Source organism: Zerene cesonia, chromosome 5 (assembly GCF_012273895.1).
Source record: "Zerene cesonia ecotype Mississippi chromosome 5, Zerene_cesonia_1.1, whole genome shotgun sequence".
Classification (NCBI taxonomy): domain Eukaryota; kingdom Metazoa; phylum Arthropoda; class Insecta; order Lepidoptera; family Pieridae; genus Zerene; species Zerene cesonia.
In genome coordinates, this window is record NC_052106.1 from 321143 (window position 1) to 343261 (window position 22119).

Here is a 22119-nt window from a genome sequence, read left to right on the forward strand (position 1 = left end):
GCTGGATGTTTTGACATTTAATTAATGAAATATAATTTAAATTTTGTGTTTGTTTTATTATATCTGCATTCTGCTACTGTCTAAAAATGCTGAATTCTGCTTCTAAATCGTAATTGTAAACGATAGATTTTCGTGTCCTTATATTAACGAAGTCTTAATAAATTAATGACATATTTCGCTTTTATAAGTTTTTTTTCTACTGAACAGATGTGGATGATACTTGGCTGAACTGTAGCTTATATACCAGAATAACACATATGCTATAGAAATACGTGCTTTTTTCCGCAGGTGAAGTAACGCGGCACAGCTAGTAAACATATGAATTTAGTGAGTTTTCTCTCTATTCAATACAAACATATACATAAACACAAAAAAAGTATAAATACTATTATCGAACGGCCTTGTGAACGTGTTAGCTCAGGCTTCATTCTTAAGTAAATAATACGTTAATTAAATACAAAAAAAACTTAGATTTTCGCAAATTGCTCGACTGGTTTCTGAGGAAAACACTTTATTTGATCATGTGGAAACTTGTTGCTTATCTCCATATGCTATTACGCGAATCTATAGAATTTTAATTCTAAATAATTACAATACTGGTTTAAGATCCGTTATATTTGATTAATTATGAAGTATTTCATAAACAACAGTTAAGATATTAGGTATAAATCATAGGTTTTAAAGCAACCCATCGATGTATGTATAATTATTTTGTTTTTTATTAAAATGCCCATTACTTTTTATGTCATAGCGGGCAATTGAGCTGGTGGTTCGCCTGATGGTAAGCGATCACCACCGCTCATAAGCTACTATGAAGCACTGTCTCTTCTACTACTTTTAAGGGATAGGGATTGACGATTGGAAAGAAGCAATGAACTGAAAAGGGAACGAAACTCTGTAGCCTGCTGCTATTTTATGCCGGTTTTCTGTGGGGGTGTGGTACTTCCTTTGCTTGACATAAATTAGAAGTTCAGACATTTAGGCATTTTTTATTGATTTATCGTTTAATTATATTTTTCTATAGAAAATCATCAACATCATCATAAAATTTTTTAAAAAGTAAGAACGTAAAAGGAATTGGGCATGATATGTTTTACTTAGATCTCGCGTCCTAACAATCTTCAAACAAAAAAATTAAATCAGGTAATAAACCAAACACACAAACATTCACCTTTATAGCGCTATAAACAGTTATTTAATGTGTCTGAAGTGTCTGATGTGGATCTATTTTTTTAACAGTCGGTAACAATAGAAAAACTTTTATTAATTCCACTGTCCACAACTAAATTTGTTATAAATTATTAAAATCAGTTTAAATAAGTTTAGACCACTGATTATAAAACACAATCAACAGGACGAGTCCCTATGGTAATCGAAACATTTCTTTGACAAATCTTTCGCATTTAAAACACCATATTTCCCATTTACGATTATATAAAAATCAGATAATACAAGCTCTCAATATGGTATTTGAACAACCGGTAGGACTCGGATGTATCTTGACACAGCTGCGGCAACTATAAATTACATTAAAATCGATTAAAAATGTGCAGTTTACACACAGAGCCGATAACGGGTAAAAATAGACGTGATGCAATCGTCACGTTTTTAAACTTGCTTGCTTTGACTTAGTGTACATGTAACTTATTATATACTGGACATAGTTTTATAGTTTCTCTTGTTGGCCTTATCAAATAGAGAAAGATTTATTTTAACTTACACACACAGCAGTTGCTCCTTACTTGTTCGCTTAGATTAAATTCATCGTTATAAAACGCGTTTAAAATACGTTAACATGTTATAAAATTCTAATTGTTGCGCTCCGTAAAATAAAATATCTACAATATACATATGTGTTTCCTATTTAGCACTATACTTGATATCCGAGGTGTTAACCATTGAACCAATATCTTTATAAATAAAGATGAATCGCATAATGTGTTGCTAAGAGTAAAACTCGAGAATGGCTCGACCAATTAGGCTGTTTTTTTTTATGTTTTTGTTAAGGCTCAAGGAAGGTTTTTATGGGAGAATCGTACCATGAGTGAAGCCGGGGCGGACCGTCTGTTGCTAATAGATAGGATATCTGTAAATTATATGTTTGAAAATATGTAAGTTAAGATACAGAAATTCATCATGCGGATGTTTATTAGGAGATAAGTTTGAATCCACCACCCATCCATTCATCTATCCCCCAACATCAAATCAAATGATGTTACATGTAACTGAAAAGAAAAAACATATTTCAGTTGATTTGTTGTGAGTAAATAGTAAAGTTAATAAAAATAACCACTAAAACACCTCAAAGTTTTACATTAGTACGACATTTTCGTATCTGAAATTTGAATAAGATGACGTCATCATTAATGAGAGATCATTAGATCTGATGCTTGCCAGAATACCTGAGTACCTAGAACGTATACTATGTAAACATTGTTTTAGTTAGAATTACTTTAATTCTCTAGATTTCTGGAGTATATCAAACTAAACACTGCTTTTAGGAAATTTGCGCATGTGGTGCGTGAGAGTGGTGGCTCAGTGTTTAATAGTCCTATCGAATCCTGGGCTTGTTGACTGACAACAAGCCCAGGGTTCGATACTAATCGATATAAAATAAACCTTTAATTTATGTGCACATATCAATATCTCGTTAAGATAAATGGATGTTTATTGCTCTTTCACACTAAAACTATGGAACGGATATAGTTGATATTTGGATTAGAGATTTCGGATCGTAATCTGGTATACCACAGTTATAATTATGTTGTATCAAAATACAAAGCGAGCAAAACCGGCGTATTATGCTAGTATGCACTAAATTTCCTTTAATTAACTATATAAAAATATGTTTATTGATTGTTTATGACTTATACAATACAGGTTTCTATATTTAAACAAACAGAACATGAAGTATGGCATTATCACATTACAATAAATCAAGTAATAGTAAATAAAACATTGAGTTACGTGCGCCTGCGCGTAAATCATACTGATAGGAGTGCATGTGTGGGTAGTGCACACATCGCTGAAGTTATGGTTGATGTTTGAACTAATTAACGAATATAGGCTTATTAACTTGAAAAAATTCAAATAATTTTAAAATATGGTATTGAAAAATAAGTTAATAAGTTTCTGAGATGTAATCCATTCTTCCCTTCTCAAGTCTCAAGCTATCTTTGTACCGAATTTCTTCTAAATCGATTCAGTGGTTTAGGTGTGAAGAGACGGCTAGACCGATTAATTTTCGTATTTATAATATTAAGTAGGAGTTGTGTGAATGTCTATATATTGGGAGCTTTTTTAAACTCTGTAATACTGATAATATTATTTCATACATAACAGATCGATTTTATTAATTTATAGTGTCAAGTGGCAACCCTATCACTATCGAGTATGCGAAGCGTGTTACAGCAAGTAAATAGTTTATAGCTTTCCGCCGATAACTCGAAATAATAACCATTGCAGATATTAACAATAATATATTTTGTTTTGTTATGTTTACGAGATCCGAGTTGTATTCAATATTAGTAATATATAATTTAACTCGGATTGGTTCGTTGTGCTTTATTATGTCACTGTTAATGAAACCTCCGTTATATGAATATAACTTAAATATTTTTGTGTAAGTTTGTGGAAATGTGGAGATATTTTGTGGATAATGTAAACAAAACCTTCCTTTAAGGAAAACTGTATATGTATTTCTATACTAAATACCAGATCTTATGGGTGAATTCGAAATTTTATTGAAAATAGATATCTCATAAGGGCAAAATTCCATTACTACCTTATATGATTTAAAATATACATTAAGACGCTAATTAAAATTGCATTATGCAGAACTGTTGCCATAAATTGTACGTATTTTTTAATTACAAATAAAGAATAATGATACTTTGTATATCTAAAGAAAAGGCCCACGACCCCCCCACAGGACGCTTGAGTTCATTTCATACTTTTCACTGTTTGGTTTATGGGCGATCAGTATTATGTAACCTACATCGATTCTTTTATACTTCTTTCGCTCAAACTGAAATCGAACCTAGAACCTCTGGATTCTTCGATTCAGTTATCTACTTTCATCATCATCAGCACATATTTGTTTCCACTGTCGGGACACAGCCCTCCTATGAGGGTTCAGGCTATAATCCACCAGGTTGGCCAAGTGCGGGTTGGCAGATGTCACACGTCGTAGAACTTTCAATTCTTGGAGATGCCGGTTCCCTCACGATGTTTTACCATCACCGTTTCGAGCAGTGGTGATGTGAAAATTGTACAAATAAATTGATAAGTCAACTTATTCTTTGCACGTTCGTCTGATCTCGAACATTCGATTCTCGAATTGATTGTCTCGACATTTCGATAGAAGTCTGAAGGTTCAACCTCCACTGCTCGTATACATTGTAAATACTACGATTCCTAGACAGTTCTCGCTAGAAAAATAAATGTAATATATACCGCACTAGTAATTTCCTTGCTTTACGTTTTCTACGTTATTATAAAACAACAGATTATAGTTGTTACCATAATAATATAATTGCAATTCCCAATTACAAATTACAATAGAACTCATTATTATATATGTAAACGAGAATACCAACTTTGTATTACTTATTGAGCACCTGTTACTGCCTGTGTTGCGTATAAATTGAGAATGTGGGACATTTTTAAAAATCCTGAAAAAAAAAAAATTAAATTTCTTGAAGTGATGACATGTAGTAACACACTTTTTCGCTTCCACAGAGACAACTCTGAAAAGCAGAGGTGGCTCAGAGGTGAGGATCTCCGGGTTAATATCGAAAAGGTGGGGATTCGAGACCAGAAATAAATTTGTAAAAAAAAAATTTTGTTATTCCAAGAAAGAAACGAGAGAATTTGTATCTATATTAGGAAATTCAAAGGTATGCATATTCTTTTCTAGAATTAAATATAACCCGTTCAGCTTAGAAAAAAAAAATAGTAATGCAGTAGAATTCAAATCTAGCATAAATAAGTCTTGTATAGACATACAGTTGTCTTCTTCATCAAACACTTCAAAGCCCTTATCAAAAAAGTCCTTTTCTTTGTTTTTCTTTCACGTCGCAACGGAACGAGTTTATGATATGATTTTTGTGTCCGGATATAGTTAGGAAACTAGGGCTCTCAATAGGCTTTCCTTTGACAAAGCGAGTCAAGTCTGGCGGAAAGCTAGTTAAAACTTGATTCTAAATCCAATTTTGCAAAATATACACAAAAATAATCAAAATAATATCATTTTCTTGCCTTTAGAAATTGTTCCTGCTTCAGTCACTACTTTTTCAATACGTCCAGTAGTGTGCAGCAGCAATTTTCATAGTTTCCCCGTAACGTACAGTTCATTGCGCTGGCCCTCACCTAGTTAGGGGTCGGCGAGGCAGGTCGCCTAGCCAGTATCTAGTGTTTGTACCTAGAGAGATAGATTTGTGTCATTTTATTTGAATTGTGCTTTGCGAGGGTAAACGGGCATTTAAACATAATATGAGATAATTCAATGTAAGGTTTATTGGATAAATAAAGAAATGTTATTTAAGATGTTTACTTAGTATGTATGCTTAATGTTGCTTAGCTAAAAGCTTATTGATACTGTTTCTATGTGTATTAATAATAATAAATGTTCAAGATGTAAGCCATAAATCAAATTTGTTTGAAAGTATATTATGAAATTTTAATACTACAAAGAATTATAGTCAAAAAACTCTAATGCCTTGCTCTTTTTAGAAATGTAAATGAACTGTTTTGAATTTTAGGTGAAGAAGATAAAACGTATATAGAAAATCTTCTAATCATTGCCGGAGACTGTACTATTATCCTATTTATATAATTAACATGTAAATTTATAAGGATAGATATCTGATCTATTGTTTAGTATGAAATTTGAGAAACAGATAGATAAAATACTCTATTACAACTATTCTGAAAATTATAGGAGTACTAGCTGCGCCCCGCGGTGTCACCCGCGTAAGTCCGTATCCCATAGGAATATCGGGATAGAAAGTTGCCTGTATGTTATTTCAGTTGTCCAGCTATCTACGTACAAAGTTTCATTGCAGTCGGTTCAGTAGTTTTTGCGTGAAAGAGTAACAAACACACACACACATACTAACAAACTTTCGCATTTTTAATATTAGTACGATTAAGAATGCTTTATTCACAATATTATAATAAAAGATTCACTTTATTTGCGACTACATGAGAGGCACCAGCCTTCAAACAAGAAAAGAATTTAAAAAATCAATTCTGTATGAATTGATTTTTTAAATTCTGTTTTTTTAAGTGATGATAACAAACCAAAAAAAAAACGATCGAATTGATAACCTCTTCCTTTGATGTCCGATGAAAAGAGAATCTGAAGTAAACAGGTTTCCAGCAGCCAGAAAATACAAGAAGAAAGTAAGTATACTAATTTCCATTCAAATCATTCGAAACATCTAGAAGCGTATATAAAAATACCGTGCAGCATATCAGAAAATGTACAAATGCAGTATAACAAATGCTAAGCACTACAATATCTAATGTTACCTATAAAATATTAATAACAAACGTCGCTGCAGTGGATTTTACACCTTAGACCAACGAGTCAGGGCTGGTATTAGATTGCAGGCTGGTATATAGGTCGTAAGATCCTTGCGGTAGGTCAGTCACCGCAGTTCGTTAAACTTGCGATCTCTATGCAATTGCATGCTAAGCAGAATCTGTTTATGTGTATTCGTTTTAAATGGATTCTGAGTTTACTTTTAACACGCTTATATCAGCTTCACTTGTATGTTTGTTTGTAGCCAACCTTTGCCTAGATTCCTCCCCCTTTATCAAGGATCAGTGATATTACAATAATTTCATGAGATTTTCTTATTATCCTTATATGGATTTATTGATTTTTAGTATACCAGGAATAGGGACAAGTGAGATAATAATTAAGTGGATTCTTTCATTTTGTGAGATTTTTCGTTTTTTTTTTTTTTTGTTTATGTTGTTTATTAGTTATTTTATTAAAGTCGACGATACATATCCAGTATCAGAGGGAAACACGATGAATAGGGGGTGTTTAGGTGTTTTTTTGAGATACTAGCTACATCCCACGGCTTCACTTGCATGGTACCAGAGTACGTTTCGTGAAAATCAAAGCTATAGGTATACCAAGTTTTATACTAAATCCTACGTTATAAATACAAAATAACTGTCTGTCTGTTTCTTCATACGTGAAAACCACTCAACAGATTTGAACTGATATAGATTGAGACCCGAGAAAGAACAAAGACTAGTTTTTATCCCGAAAATCCCACGGGAACTGTACGGTATACCACCTATATTCTGTGACTATTCGGCTAAGAAAGTATTCTAACTAACATGGGCAAATACAGGAAAAATTCTAAAGTAAAAAGTATTTCAAAATAATGCAAAACCCATGGTCACCATCTAACAGCATTAGCATATCCTAATTTCATGAATAAACAGCCAATTTAAATAAAACGCTTTAAAAAATAAACTATAACAATTGCGGCAAGTACGTCGTAAAGTAGATAGCATCGAGCGCTGCACAATAAGTGCTTCAAGCGCTTTATTGTAATGGCAGATATAATTAGTTATCATAAAGCGACCGGCGTTGTTTACAGTCCCGAACGGTGGCCAGGGATTTTGTTTATTGAGGATAGACTTTTTCTTGTAAGTGCAAGATAAATTACGACATTTTCGGCTGTAAATAAAACCGTCTCCGCAGTAGGTGACACGTCTAAAAGACAACATATTTATAACATAAAGAAAAGCATGATATTCTTATTGACAATTTAACTTACATAACAATAACTTCTGAAGGTTTCTTCACGCTTAAGAATAGGACACTTCGTATTATAGCGCGTTACGAATTGCTGAAGGAAACCGCTTTGGTTAAGTTATAATATATAATTAGCTAGAACATCAAACTGTGACATTCCGTATTCCCGAACAGAACATCACATAAATCTCATTTTAAAAGCGTTTTGTTTCACTCATCGATTACTCAGAACATCCACGTGTTCCCTCATACTCTAGCAGGTGAGACCCTATCCTCTTTACCATCACACCAAGGAAATGGACAGAAATTTATTCGGGACATTATCCCACAAGTGGCGAACGTGCGGGCACCGTGCGGTAACTGTAGCCGACTCTATCATAGCCCACCGGAAAGGCGCAAATGCAAATTAATTAGTGGACACTCATTATTCACTTCCTGATGTAAATTGGGCCAGATATGTTTTTGTTTTTTTGCTACGTGTACCATAAATATTTACTATTTAACAGCTGTTGTAAACGGTCCAAGTTATTTTTGTAAGTAAGTGAAGTCTTATTTTGTTTACCGCCCGGCTTTGCTCGTGTTGTCTGAGGAAATTCCCGTGGAAATTAAATGTTTCACAGCGGTATAAAACAGTAGTAAAGAAAGACAAACAAACACAATCGCATTTATAATATAAAGTGATTTATTAAGGATTTTATGTCAATTTTTGAAGACGAAACTTATTTAAAATGTTGTGTATTAATATCATATTAAAAGTAAGGTTTTAAATACATATCTCTCTATTAATTTAGTAGCTTTATAGCCCATAAACGGATGAACCATTTTTCACGTAGTCAATTATAGCCTTTTTTGTAGCAAAGAGTAAATTCAATATTCTCAATTTTTTTTCAATAAATTAATGAATAATAGAACACACTTAATAACATTCGAGGCAATTTATACCTGTGTTACATAATACTAGCTGTAACCCGCGGCGTCACTCGCGTGTTACCTGTACTGACTATAATCTATCTCTATACCAAATTTAATACAGATACGATGAGCTGTTTTTGCGTGAAACAGAAACAAACATCCATCCACATTCACAAATCTTCGCATTTACTATACGATGATTAAATAATAATACATTATGCAGAATATATATACAAATTAGGTCAAATAATATTGTGGTTATGATAAGCAAGTGTACAGTTTGAAAATATGTTTATTTTGTTGTATTTATGTATTAAATAACTCACAAGTGATAACAGATAATGTTTATTTAGAAAATAGATGAGTTTGTGTGACTGCGGCTTCTGTCAAAACACAATTCTAATTATTTGCAGGACACATGAAACAAATAGATCTTAAACTATTATATCTATATAAGTAGAGTGTTCGTCACTTATGCTGATATTAATACAAAATTGTGTCAACAACCAAATTCGTTAAATTTACACGAAAATTAAATCCAATAACATCTTACCATCACAGCCGACATCGTTCGCGTTAAACTTTTATATGTAAATCTGTCTGTCTGCTTAAACTCTCTACGTCACGCCTAAACCGCTGGACCGATTTGGTGGAAACTTGGTACAATTTTAGGTTTAACCCTGAAACCTGAGAAATGACATAGCATAGATTTTATAATGAATGTCCCACCGGAACGGAACATGGAAGCTCTTCCAGAACTATGCGGACAAAGCAGATAGTATAATATACATAAATTAAAACTCTTTGAATACAAAACTCTTTTTATTATAAGTAATCGCTTCAATTTTATTTATTTATGCTTACAAATTTAATGTTCGAACCACTTTCATAGTCCCGTCCTCACTTCTCCCATGGGGTATGGGGCAAATGATCGATTTTCCTCCAGGGAATTGACAAGTGTGAGTCGGAAAACGTATTTTTGAATTATAATTAATAGTTTCATGGCATGAATATATTACATAAAAGAAACATTTTTAAAGATTAGAAAGGAGTACCTCGAGATCGTGTTTTTTTGCTTTAAACTTTTTCCGGGCAGTTTTGAGTTATTCGCTATCCCGCCTTCTAAATAACTAAAGAAATTCAGTATAATTGTCTCCCTGTAATCTTTGTATTTTGTTCGTTATTATATTATAGTATTATGTCATACTCTAATCGTGTTACTTTATAAAATGATCTAAAATAAATAAACTCACTTTTTCTGAAACGTATCTTATTAATGGTCTAAAACATCATATACAATAACCAATAAACAGCAAACAGGAGAGGCAACGTAACGTAATTTATAGTGAAGAAATAATCCCATATATTCTCCCAAATATCCCCACATTTCGGAGACGCAAACTAAATTTCACATACACTGCGCCGCGTCAGTGAGCGTGAGGCAATAAATTGTGCACGGTTCGCTTGTCACACCGTAATGTATAGCTTGCCTGCTGAATGCTTTATAGCATCGCTGCTCCCCGGAGCTTTTATATTTCTTCGCTTTTGGCTTTAGATATTGAGGCTTTTAAACGCTGGAGCGAGTTTAGAAAATACACCATTTTATTGGCAATTCAATGGCTTTCAAATTCTTATTTTCTTTTGTTTTGTTTTGATATAAATTGTTAATTTATATGCTAGATATATTAGGCAATGTTTTTTATTATTTACCAAGTTAAAGCTCTGAAATTAAACCTGTTATTTAGATATGGAAACAAAACATATCCAATTCATATCATAGCCTAGATTACATACACGCTACGAGTAGGCCAAAACACTAAAACAATAAAACAATATCGCCAATTTTCGATGTGATCACGTGAATTAAATATTTACTATTATGTAATTATGTTTGGCTGCGTCAATATATCAAACTACACTTCCTGTGCGTGTCACGTGTAGCTCAGCTTGAATCAACTTGTCACGTTGGGCCAACATTGTATAATTTACGTAACCTCTTACTGTAACGCGTAAGATTCATCAACAATTGCAGTTTGGTTCCGTATCATGCACTCCAAATGGGTACCAGTGATGTCTGAAACATTACTAAATTGGTTCCACCAAGTACACTTTGTAAACCTATAATCCAAACTAGTGAGTAATGAGGAACCCACTAATTATTAGCATTGTATATGATGATACGATAATGTACTTTATTGTAACATTGTATTTTATACATAAATATATATTTCAAAATTCTAGTTAATCATCAGCTCGGGAGATTACAGTACGAATTAGAAATCAATAAAAGCAATAATACGCACTCTCTTTATTTCGTTGTATATATTCCTATATGATCCTATGATAAAAATCTGTTATAATAAAAAGGTCAAAAGTGTTATAATAAAATAAAAGGTCAGTTAAGCAAATAGTGATATTTGTTACAATTATAGATGAATACAAATTTCATGTCATCGTTCATTTTTTAGATCTATGTTATGCGAAAAAATCAAACTCTCGTGGTTTTGTTGTCGGAAATTTACTTCGTTCCCGCTACAGTACAGCTTCTTGCAAGCCTACACTGACCACAGGACTTCTATTAAGGTTCAAGCAATAATTCAATACCCAAATCAACTTCGCTCTTGGACATGAGGCAGGTTTTCGACTCAATATGCTTACCTAGCTGAAAGCAGTCCCTGGATAATAGCAGTAATTTCGCTATGCCGATTACAGGTCGTTGATACATGCATGCCGTTTATACGTGGGAATGTCCATGGGCGGTGGCGATCGCTTACCATCCACCACCAGCTGGCGTTCACCAGCAGGCGAACCACCAGCAGCACGGCAGGTCCACAACGCCCCGTCGTGTGCTCGCTGATTATGAAATGTCCGATCAATTTAGGACAAGCCTAACACCTAACACATAACACCTCCGTCACGTCACACGAGAATAAAATTTTATTGACAACCCAGCGAACCCCAAAACGCTTGCATCATATGTAAATAGATCCTTTTCAAGGTGACAAAATCGAAGACTCATCAGTTTCTGTGTAAACACAAAACTGAGTCACGTGTCTCACCTCGTAATGTGAGAGAAATGAAATCGGTCATTGTTTTGTGTATGTTGAAATTATTTTATCGGATTTATTGTCTGTTAATTTTATCCTATTTGAAGTTAATCTGTCAATTATTACGACATGTAATGTCCGGGGGCTAAATGTAAATTTACATCAAGTGACTCTCTATGAAAAGTGTTATGATGTATAATTTGAAGTATATGTCTGCAATATTATTATGTTAAATCTTACTCTACTTATATTCAATTTATATTGAAGTGTGGAAACGGTTAAAAATAAATGTATTGCTAAGTGCTTTTAATTTTTTTTTATTTCTAGGAATGGTTAGTAAATCTTGCTGTCTAATAGACCTAAATAGGTTCATCAACAACAACGGCTTATTCGATCTGTACCTATTCAAACGAAACATGTCTAAGCAAATGAATATTAATTCAACTTAATTGTAAACTTAGCATATTGAATAAGCAATTTAAGTAAGTCACGCCAAATTTGAACTTTACATAGAGCGCGGCATTTTCAAATGCTACAATGGTCTTTTGCTTTACGCAAACGGTCCTTGGTTCGACTCCCCGCCGCGTCATAAATCTTGCTGTATGGCTCCCGGCCTCTTTGCACCACTACGGTCATGTGGTTTACTCCACTTTGCACTTTGGATAAATGAACGACTTCAAACATAACATGACTTTTTATAAGATGAATAGATTTCTATGATTACTTGTGGTCGCACTGGTCTAGTTCCGACAATCTGAAGGCAGTTTAGTTATTTGTTAAAAATAATTGTATATGAAATAAGCAGATTTTCTGGTACATTATTGTTTGGGACTTCAAGTAAGTAGAAATAGCTATTTTCTTAAAGAACATATCTTTCATTTTATTTCAATGCTCGAGTTGTGAACATTCTGTATATTGAAATAAGTTTTAAAACTTTGATATGAAAAACCTACATAATAAATTCTTATGAATGTATTAGTAGATATTTTATATGGAGTCGTTGGTTCATTTCCTTATTTCTTTTTATTATTTCTTCATATATTTGAATTCGTTATTATTATCAAAAGTAAGATAATATTTACAAAAGTTCAAGTGACTACTGTCAGTGATTAATTTAAATGGAGTAGAAAACACACCAGACCCAAGCAGAACAAACTGCTAATTATTATGGAACTTTGAATTTTGTAAATATCAATGTAAATAGATGTATACAATAATAAATTGCCTCGTAACGGCTGAGCAGTAAATGAAGAAGGTAACCGATTAAAAAGCGAAAAGGTTTTAAAAACTGGATGAAATAGAAGATTGATTGAAATTTGATTCGATTGAATATTGCCTGGTAGAGATCGCTACCTAGCGATAAGGCCGCCTTTTGCTTATTTAATGTTGTTCAGTTTTTCTTTCTTTTGTTTTTTATAAGCAATAAAGAATTTCATTACATTCATTTCATTTCATTTCAAGATTAAGCAGTATACGGGAACTTTCTTTGAACACGTACACACACACGCACACACACATAAAAACAAACGCAACTAAAATGTTATTCTAAAACATGTGAAAGAGTTGTAGTTATTTAAAATGATCAAGGTTATAATGAATGTAAAATCTGAAATCGTTTTATGAACTGACATTAAATTCGTTGTTATGAATACAATAAAAGAAAGAAAAGAGATAATAAGAATAATCTTATTCAACTTCTCAAAACCTTCGGGAAGTAGAAGTCTATACTTCATTATAGTTGGCTCTTCAGCAGACAGCACCAGCTATTTTGTTCACTTCAAGAAACTTATCTCCCAAACCCATCATCCCATATCTCCATCGCTTACACAATCCCGAAAACCGCTTACCGCCAAAATAATCGACACACATCAGAGCACTTTTAATTTCCATTTAACAGTTTCCAGAACGTTCTACTTCATATTTTCCAGTCCATAAATACCCATCAAATATGGGCCATTTTCGAGGTCGACCATCATCCAGTTTAATAGTATGAGCTCGTTGTGATGCTACAATGAATTAGCTGTGACGAGAAACAGATCTCATGACCCACATACTAATCTAATAGAAATATTATTGACGTGTATTTTTAAACAGGAGGTTCAGTGATATCAGAGCCATTGATATAATACGCCCGAAAAGTCATAAGATGCCGTGGCAAATGGTGAAACTATGTTATCACTATTGAAAAGTGTTTCTAGAAGAAGTCTTACTGAATCAATAAATGTTTGCGTTTGTGATGCATGGGTTATTAATTTTATTTTAATTTTACCCCTACAGAACTTTTCGCTTGATAAATTTTAATGATGGTACTTCTCATTTAGTAATTAATTGGTTGTTATATCATATATTTAATAAAAATCTGACCAGTTGCAGTAGTAAATTAGCGATGTCGATTCACTTTCTTAGATCTTCATTACTTGTCGGTAAAATTACCAAATAACAGAGAATACTCGGACAGCGTCTGCAGCAATCTGTTCTAAGTTTTTCTTAAAAAATATATGTAATACTTCAGTAATTATAATGATGACTTTATTTTATGTAGTAATAATAATAGTACAGAAGCACTTTTTTGTATGATATGGTAATTATGTGATTTTCTGATATGCTTTCGTTTGATTCTGTCAATCAGCGCATGAATAGCTGAAACTATCTATCGAACCCATTTTACCATCGAACCCATTTTAGCTCCTTGGCGATTATTATGTTCCTGTCTAGAGCTTCTCCTGGATATTATTCTTGCTCGCCCTAATCTGACTTCTGCACTGAAAATGAAACAAAATACACAGTAAGCATATGGAAAATTATAGCATTAAACATAAGGTTAATCAATGATTATGGCTATGCTTGTATTTATATACATTATTAATTATTATATGAGTTTAACATACACGGGTAATATATAGTTAAAGTGGTTTTCGATTTTTCTCAAAGTGTTGAATATAAAGTTACAATTGTCTCTTAAATTTTTAATATACGTGTATATAATAATGCAGCTGTTTTTCATATACCTAGATCTAAACACGTAACAGCATACAATATTTTTACACGTTTATAATAGTTGCGTTTAGTTATCCTTTCAACGAACGATTAATTAATGGGCTCGAAGTGTTATCAATTAATGGTCCATTCCCCACATCTCAAGATTTATGTGCGTGATAAGCGACTCATAAACAGTTTAGTAATATCGCGAGACATTCGACTTTACGAGATCATTACAGCGTAGATAATGCAGTTATCGTTAAATTTTATGGTGTGGTATTAGGGCCGGTATCAGCGGTGCCCCTTGAGTCTTAATGCCAATAAATGAGTGGATAAATAATTAAGACGTGGTTGAAATTGCTGGCATCACATTCGCGGAGTTTCTGGGTACGATGGTGGTTACCGGGTGCGTGGGGTGGATTGATAAACCCTTCTTTGTGTCTTATAGATGTGTTATCAGGGTGCTGAAAGGTTGTTACTTACGATTATGGAACAGGTGATGGCTTACCCTCGTTAGGTTATAGGTATAGCAGATAGAATACATTAGATAGCTAGGTAGTTTTTAATATTAAGTACTACATACTTTAAGTGATTTGAACTTTTAAGCATTTTTTAATTCTAATAAAATTCTATGCTTTTATACGAATATGAAACAAATACATTAAAATCGTTTACAATTATTAAATCAAAAAAAAAAAACTAAACCGAATTCAAATTGCCAGGATTAGATCAAATTAAAACGACAAGTAAAATTTTTTATGTAAATAGAATCAACAAAATCAGCTCATCCAGTAAAAATTTATGACGTAACAAACACAAAATACAGTCGAATATAAAACCTCCTTCTTTTTTGAAACCGGTTAAAAATTCAGCATAATAACTAAAAATCCTCTCAATCTAACCTTCATTTCGTTTATATCTTTATGGTATACAAGATATGATGCCTTTTCTATTGTTTTTATAAATCTATCTATATATATATAAAAATGAAACCCGTTTTTCTTGGTCACGGCATCACGCGTGAATGGCTGGACCGATTTCACTAATACTTTTTTTCTGTTGTATTTGTTATTATTTGGAGAAGGTTCTTACGGAAAAAAATATTAAGAAAATCTCTCAGAAATATTGAAAAATTTACATTTAATTTTGCATATTTTAAAAAACACGAGTAACAAATGTCAATGTCATTCACAGCCATAGATTATATTTATATAAGGAGTAGAATTAGGGAGATGAAAGCGATATGACTGAATACCACGCGGGCGAAGCCGCGGGCTGAAAGCTAGTATTCAATAAATACTAAACTCATACTGTTCATTTAATTTTTACTTTTATAGCATTGAAATGCTTTATAAATGACAAATTTTGAAAGAATAGACAGGCGGCCGAGAGGCTAGGCGTTGCTATGATTTGGCAAAAAAAGGCGGGTTCGAATCCCGCCTCATGATCAAATTTTTACTATTCTTTCAAAATTTCTCATCATACAAGAATTACATAAAACTTTTTCACAATAGTAAAGTAGAAAATAGCATATCATATATATAGGAAAAAACAATATAATTAGCGAGTATGGCATCACGGGCGATGGTAAATTGAATTTGCCGCGTCAGTTGACCCGTACAAAGGGCCAAGGTGGAAAGTGGTCGGCCAACTGTATCTCCGGCACGGGTTGCGTTGTAGCATACGGCACGACACGACACGGCACGGCACAATGCGATACGATACAACAGAAAATTGCTGGAATTTTAGCAATATATAAAAGGCATGTGTGAACTGACTGATGAATTAAAAGATATTGTTTTTAGGTATATATTTTTAGAAATATCTTAATACTTCCAATAAAAATATTAGCTTCAACACAAAATATTTTTCGTGTTGTGGGGATCGGACCTTTATACTATGCACCATATCTAGGTTCCACAATACAGTGAATATGAAATTTAACTTCAAAACCACACAAAAGCGAAAAATAAATAAATATAATGACTATAAGTGCTCCATTTAACTATTTAAGGACGTGTTACGAGTATGTTTATTAGTAAAAATATTTGCATCAATCGAAGCACTAATTTTCCATGTAATAGCTGTCAAAGGAGCTGGTTAGTTTGGTGATAAGCGACCAGCACCGCCCGTAAACATTTGCAGAAGCAAGACTGCAAGTCTGTGCAAGTCAATTGCCAATTCTATTGAATAAGGGATATGGAAAGGATTGATGGAGGGAATAATGCAACTAGCATAAGTACGTGAGTTATTTAATTACTACATACTATAAAACAGTCGTTTTCGCGTCTGTATTTATGTATTCTTAGATCTTTTTAGAGATTATTTTTATGGGTTTTTTTAATAGATAGAGATTGAATCAAGAGGAAGGTTTATATCCTATATATATAAGTATATGTATAATAACTTCTATTAAACTACTCCGAATTTAACTATATATTTATGATACATTAAAACTGCCTATAATTAATAATTAGTTATGATCAGTGTACAGGTTTATTTCATAGTGCAGTGGGTACAGACTCCATTCAGATGTTATCTGGTAACAAATGACCGACTGCAGCGATACTAGATAACTGCTGTTGTGATAATACGTTTTATTTCGGGGCCTATCTGACCCCTAAACCGCACGTTTATTGTTCACGCATTTTAATTTGATCTTTTTATTGTTTTTGCTGCGTTTCAGTTACTATGGAACGCGTGAATGACAATTATATTAGAAAGGTCAGCACCAATGGCGTTAATTGAGAATTGAGCGATTTAAGTAAGCGATAGTTTTGATATTGATTTTACCATTTTTACCGACAACAAAAAAATAAGTGTCCTGCAAGGTGTTTGGTACCTCATATATTTTACTGCGTGAACCGATTTTTATGAAATGTTTTAATTTGAGAGCTGGTGCCTCCCCTATGGTCATTTTACTTTGATCTAGTTCTGACAATTAGAAGGAGGTTTAGTTTTTTGTCGAAATTAATTATATTGCACTGTATATATACATATTTTCAGAATTAGACGAGACAACAGAATTTTAATTCATTTATTGATCTCAATGTTCCATATAAAAAAGTGAAGTCCCGTGTCCCCTAGTGGGGTATGGGGCAGATGATGTACATCCATTTCACTGATCGATTTTCTTTAGGGACAAGTAGGTGATCAGCCTTCTGTGTCCTGCCAGACCGAGACATTTTTTTTTTGTGCGTCCCCACCGGGAATTGAACCCAGGACCCCTCGGTTCTACGCTCACGCGTTAACCACTGTACCAAGGAGGCGGTCAATGTTCCATATGGTTAATTATTATTATCGTTAATAATAACATTAACAAAATATTGCTAAGTCCGTAATTTATCACGAAAATTGAGAAAAAGAAGACTCTGAAGGAGCATTACGTATGTATAAATGTAAATATGACAGTCTAAACTGTGTTTATTACATTGTAATGTATAAAACATTAACAAAACTCGCAAAGGAATTTATTAAAACTAGTTCGTTCGACACCAGATTCTATTATCTAGTTCCCAATAATCTCCCTAACTTTTATAACCAAAAACAGCTTTAACTGAACTGTTTTTAAAAGTTTTCAATAAACATTATTCAAGTCGCCTCAGTTACCAAGCGCTGGTAAAGGACGAAATAAATCGTTAGAGAGAGACGGATACAGCGCATGCTAGCGAGAGGGAAGGGGACGGATATAATCACAATGGAGGCAATTTATGATTCCAACCATTGTTTCAAGAACAGTTGATATTTATAGCTGTATTTGTTCGTCATGATAATGTGGGGCGATGTGTAACAGAAACTGTTTAAAAATGCGTTCGAAAGTGGATTTGTAGTCGAATTAATTGGGAAAATATTCTTATCTGTAACCTTATCATTACTGCAATAAATTTAAGACTAGAATTATTTTTAAATTAGGAATCATGCTACACGAAGTTTCTATGACTTTTAAAGTAGGACGTATTATTTACAATTACATTACCAGGATCTTTGTACGAGAATACGTAAGTAGTAATTACAAGTTATGGAGGCTCACTCCGTTACACCACCACTGCTCGAAACGGTGAATGAAACCATTGTGAGGAAACCGGCATGTCGAAGAATCAAAAGTTTGACGACACGGGATATCTGCCAACCCGTACGTGATCATCATAGTGTATTCTCTTGCGAAGGGTGTGTGTCCCTGCAAAGGGAACATCTATGAGCTGATGATGATGATGATGATGAGTGTCTCTTCTAACTCATGATATTGCATACATTGTATTTCTTTTAAAGCTAAGAGTTATAATGTTCCCTCGTGGGTTATACGTACACAATATGCATGTAATAATTATTTTACTTACCGTTTTCTTAAAGAGCAAGTATTTTATTAAGACTTAGAATATATAAGTAGCACAAAACTTTTTAATATCCATACAATATGGTTAGAAATCCTCGTAAAGGGCCTTCGACCTTTTCACGTCTATCGTGAAATTTATAAAATTTCCATTTATCAATGAAAGGGCACCTGCGACTCCATTCACGGCAGCTGATAAGGCACCTGCTTAATTACTCTCTCATTAATAACTTTTCACTAACGGGACTGAGGTCTGTATGACATTTAAGCGGCACGGAAGTTGCGAGGGACTTGGGAAATTTGAATAAATTGTGTAAATGAGCTGATGTTAACACAGCTAATATCTAATAGAAATTTATTGTAGCTTTGTACATAATGATAGGGATACACAGTGTCTTGTGTTAATCTGGGTTAATTACCAAGTTAAGTTTGAGATAAAGAAAATTTCAGTATTTTTCTATTACAATAATACACTCGACCAATTATGTGACATTTAAATCCGATATCAATACTTCATTACTAATATTCATTATTATCAGCACATATTTGGGTCATGTAGGGACAGAGAGTCTGTAATGAGGGCTTGTGCCATAATCCACCACGTTGGCCAAGTGGAAGTTGCCACATGTCGCTGAATTTTCGTTTTTAGGGCATTTACGATATTTTCCATCATCGTTTCGAGCACTGGTGATGTGGATAATATACAGAAAAATTGCAAAATTAATTTATTTACTGAACGCTCACTTGGTCTCGAACCCTCGACTTTTCGATTGAAGTTAGATAGGACCTCGGATGAGCCACCACCAAAACAAGTGGTAATTTAGGATCGAACAGCCTGTTATCTAGAGCAGCATGACGACTAAAGAAATGGCAACCCACGTCATCATGGAATGCACGACGGTTGCGGAGTACAGGATAAGGCACTTAATTCTCTTAGGTTATTTACTTCCCTGAGGGTTTCGGCAGCTCTCACAAGCTACTCAGCTTCATGGAGGAGCTGGGATGGTTTCAGCTTCTACTGGTTACCCCCTCCTTTTCTTTTCACGCAAAATAGGAGCTTGATGTCGATTTACGGAAACATGCCCATTTTTTTTTTACTATCAATTTTTTATTAAGAACCTTTTCATAATCGACCTTTACTGGCCTATTAAACTTTGTCGGTTATTACAAATCTACGTCCAAGACAAAGTCGTTAATAGGCAAATGCCATTCACACGTCACGGGCCTGTGGTAACCCGGCCACATCAAACTGATATCATAATTATACTATAATAATCATTTTTTCAACTCATCAAGACAGTAGTTGCGTTAATTGGTCGATCAATGGTGATTGTTTGAGGCAATTTGCAATTATAATGGGTGCGAAATTGCATTGTTTCTACGTGAAACATTGAATGCATTTTAATGGTAGGGTGTAAGGGATGAGAGACACGTGTTGTACCAAATGTAAATACATTTGTACATGACAATGGAAAGTTTTTATAGTACAGAATATTAAATTGTTATACAGATACACATACAAAAATAATCCAATTTTAAATAGCACCACACGGGAGGCTTTCAAATAAAAAAAACATTCATCAACATCAGTACAACGATTTGAGAATCTCCTCTTTTTTTCAGTCGGTTAAGAAACCGATCAGCTGAGCGTAAATTGCGTTATTTAATACAATTTGAGTTGCCATACTGCATCGGTTTTACCGATTATTATAAAATATGTATACATAAATGAATTCGGTAGGGGAGATTAGCTTGTAAACTCCTTTTTATGCCCCTAAATATAAAAGTAAGAAAAGCATCTTCCGGGTCATCTAATCATAGAATATAAATGGAAATTAGTAGAAACACTCTCTGCACTCTCATAACTTGCGCCGGCGCTGCGTAGTGCGTCTGTTGTCATGCTAGCTTGTTTTTTGCGACTTTGTGTAACCGCTGTTGCTACGCGGCGCATCCGTCGCTATCTGGAGATCATTTCTTACTGTTAGTGTTCTAATTACGTTGCAGTACAAAAAATTAAAGTATTCTGCTGTGTGGTTTCAATTCGGTACTCTTTTAAACGACATCCTGAAATGGTGCAGGTTCAAAATTCAACCTAACTTTTGTTTTGATTTTATTACTTGATAACTTAGGCTTTTCCCCGATTGACGGGATTATCTTTGTTCGCCAGCTTATCTAGATCAGTTTTTTATATTTAACAACTTAATATATTTGTGTAGTACAGAGTTTTTAAGATATTAAATAATGAGATCACCTAACTCCATCTAAGAAATACTAGTACCCGGGTAGAAAGTAGCCTATGTGCGTCCAGACTATAATCTATCCATGTAACAAATTTCATACCGATATGATGAGCTATTTTCTGTTTTCTGTTGAAAGAGTGACAAGCAGTCATAAATTCGGTCAAACTTTCAAATTTATAATATAAGAATGTTTTTTCATTTATTCTAGCGATAATAGCATTAATCTTGCGCACTAGATGGTAATTTGTAAATCCATAGAATAGATTTATACACAGAACAATATTTAATGTACATTATTACTGCTGCTCTTATATTAGTGTATAAGTAGTTTGGAAACCAATAAAATAAAATAAAAAAATAAAAATTCTTAAATAAAAATTTCTAAAGAACCTGCGTGTTTCGCTATACGGAGGCGACGCCTTACCACTCAGCCACCCATGATCCCTATCATATTATGTCAGTAGTTTCAATTTTTTATATTTTTCAACTGTCTTCCTTTTATCTTGGCCACTTGCATCATTCTCTTATCTACTCTTTGAGATGAAACTCCTTCACGATAAAGATATTCTAAATAAGAGAATCAATTAAAAACAATGCCCTGATTACGGTAAACAATTGATTTTATACACAACCAACTTCATAAAAACCATTAGACTCTTTTGCATAATCGTGTAAAAACATGTAATTACAAAATGAGACATCGTACCTACCGTGGAAAAATAACATTAAATAAAGTATTTAATAACAATTTATTATGCCCGTAAACAGAGGTAATTGTCGGTTGTATGTATAAATTAAAGATAGTAACATAGTTTCATTATTTGTCTG